Source organism: Salmo salar, chromosome 09 (assembly GCF_965601325.2).
Source record: "Salmo salar chromosome 09, fSalSal1, whole genome shotgun sequence".
NCBI classification, from domain to species: Eukaryota; Metazoa; Chordata; class Actinopteri; order Salmoniformes; family Salmonidae; genus Salmo; species Salmo salar.
This window is the reverse complement of record NC_138299.1, coordinates 162,239,848-162,242,265: the sequence shown is the minus strand read 5'-3', so window position 1 is coordinate 162,242,265 and position 2,418 is coordinate 162,239,848.

The window sequence follows — 2,418 nt, the reverse complement described above, 5'->3', positions numbered from 1 at the left end:
CCGACTGATTCCCCTACAAGAATTCAAATCATTGAACTGCTGTTGGTCAATAAGTTAAAAAAAATAATAACATTTCAGTTCATCGCTCAGTACTCGTCCCAAATGGCACCCTAATTCCCTATATAGTCAACCACTTGACCAGGGCCCATAAATACACTACATGCTGCTCCTCCTGCCTCCAGGGCTGCTGCTCCTCCTGCCTCCAGGGCTCCTCCTCCTGCCTCCAGGGCTCCTCCTCCTGCCTCCAGGGCTCCTCCTCAGGGGCTCCTCCTCCTGCCTCCAGGGCTGCTCCTCCTGCCTCCAGGGCTGCTCCTCCTGCCTCCAGGGCTGCTCCTCCTGCCTCCAGGGCTGCTGCTCCTGCCTCCAGGGCTGCTCCTCCTGGGCTGCTCCTCCAGGGCTGCTGCTCCAGGGCTGCTGCTCCAGGGCTGCTGCTCCTCCTGCCTCCAGGGCTGCTCCTCCTGCCTCCAGGGCTGCTCCTCCTGGGCTCCTCCTGCCTCCAGAGCTGCTCCTCCTGCCTCCAGGGCTGCTCCTCCAGGGCTGCTCCTCCTGCCTCCAGGGCTGCTCCTCCAGGGCTGCTCCTCCTGCCTCCAGGGCTGCTCCTCCTGGGCTGCTCCATCCTCATATCTCCAAGGTCGGCTCAGTGGCATTTCTCTTTGAGGAGCAGATTCGCCCAAACCTCTCATCTGATGACCTTTCGCATATCTCTATGTGTTTGTTATATTGAGATAGAAGAGACCAGTGTCTGCAGACAGCCAATTAGGGTAAACCTATTGCACTTTTCAAGAGTAGTGCACATTTTCTCCAGACAAACACTGGCAAAGACTGACAGTGAAAAATTCAGTCAGGTGAACAAACAGAAATACATTTTATAATAAACAGAGAGCTGTTCATACATTCATTCAACTCAAACTATGAACAACACTGTCCATAGTGACTGCATTAAATGACAGGACATTTATTGTCTGTTGCCAAATGTTCCAAGAGGTATTAAAGTCATATCGTTCCTCCAGTTTCTCCTTCAAAACAGGCAGAATAGGAGACAATTGATTCACTTAGACATGAGTCACGCAAAACACACTACTAGATCTGATTGGATTATCTTTAAACCAATCACTGCACATCTCACACCACTAGACCTGATTATCTTTAAACCAATCACTGCACATCTCACACCACCAGACCTGATTGGATTATCTTTAAACCAATCCCTGCACATCTCACACCACTAGACCTGATTGGATTATCTTTAAACCAATCACGGCACATCTCACACCACTAGACCTGATTGGTTTAAAGATAATCCAATCACTGCACATCTCACACCACTAGACCTGATTGGATTATCTTTAAACCAATCACTGCACATCTCACACCACCAGATCTGATTATCTTTAAACCAATCACTGCATATCTCACACCACCAGACCTGATTGGATTATCTTTAAACCAAACCCTGCACATCTCACACCACTAGACCTGATTGGATTATCTTTAAACCAATCACTGCACATCTCACACCACTAGACCTGATTGGATTATCTTTAAACCAATCACTGCACATCTCACACCACTAGACCTGATTGGATTATCTTTAAACCAATCACTGCACATCTCACACCACCAGATCTGATTATCTTTAAACCAATCACTGCACATCTCACACCACTAGACCTGATTGGATTATCTTTAAACCAATCACTGCACATCTCACACTACTAGATCTGATTATCTTTAAACCAATCACTGCACATCTCACACCACTAGACCTGATTGGATTATCTTTAAACCAATCACTGCACAAAACACACTACTAGATCTGATTGGATTATCTTTAAACCAATCCCTGCACCTCACACCACCAGACCTGATTGGATTATCTTTAAACCAATCCCTGCACATCTCACACCACTAGACCTGATTGGATTACCTTTAAACCAATCACTGCACATCTCACACCACCAGATCTGATTATCTTTAAACCAATCACTGCACATCTCACACCACCAGATCTGATTGGATTACCTTTAAACCAAATCACTGCCCATCTCATACTCTGTCTACGTCCTAAATAACTCACTATCCTCTTTACTAGGGCCCTGGGGCCCTGGTCGAGAGTAGTTCACCCTATAAGGGAACGGGGTTCCATTTGACTTGCAGTTCGTAATGGAAATGCTTCCTGACACACCGGGAGTTCAGCTACAGGGAAATACCCTTTACTTGGATGAAAATAATTACTGTTTGTGATTTCAGTTCAATATCAGCTACCATGATAATCATGTGTGTAAGGTGTGTGTGTGTGTGTGTCAGTTTAATATCAAGCAGTGAGAACACTCATAGCCTACGATAGATATTGGCGCGCGCGCACACACACACACACACACACACCCTTCACTATGATAGTTAGCAGGGGAAACCGAG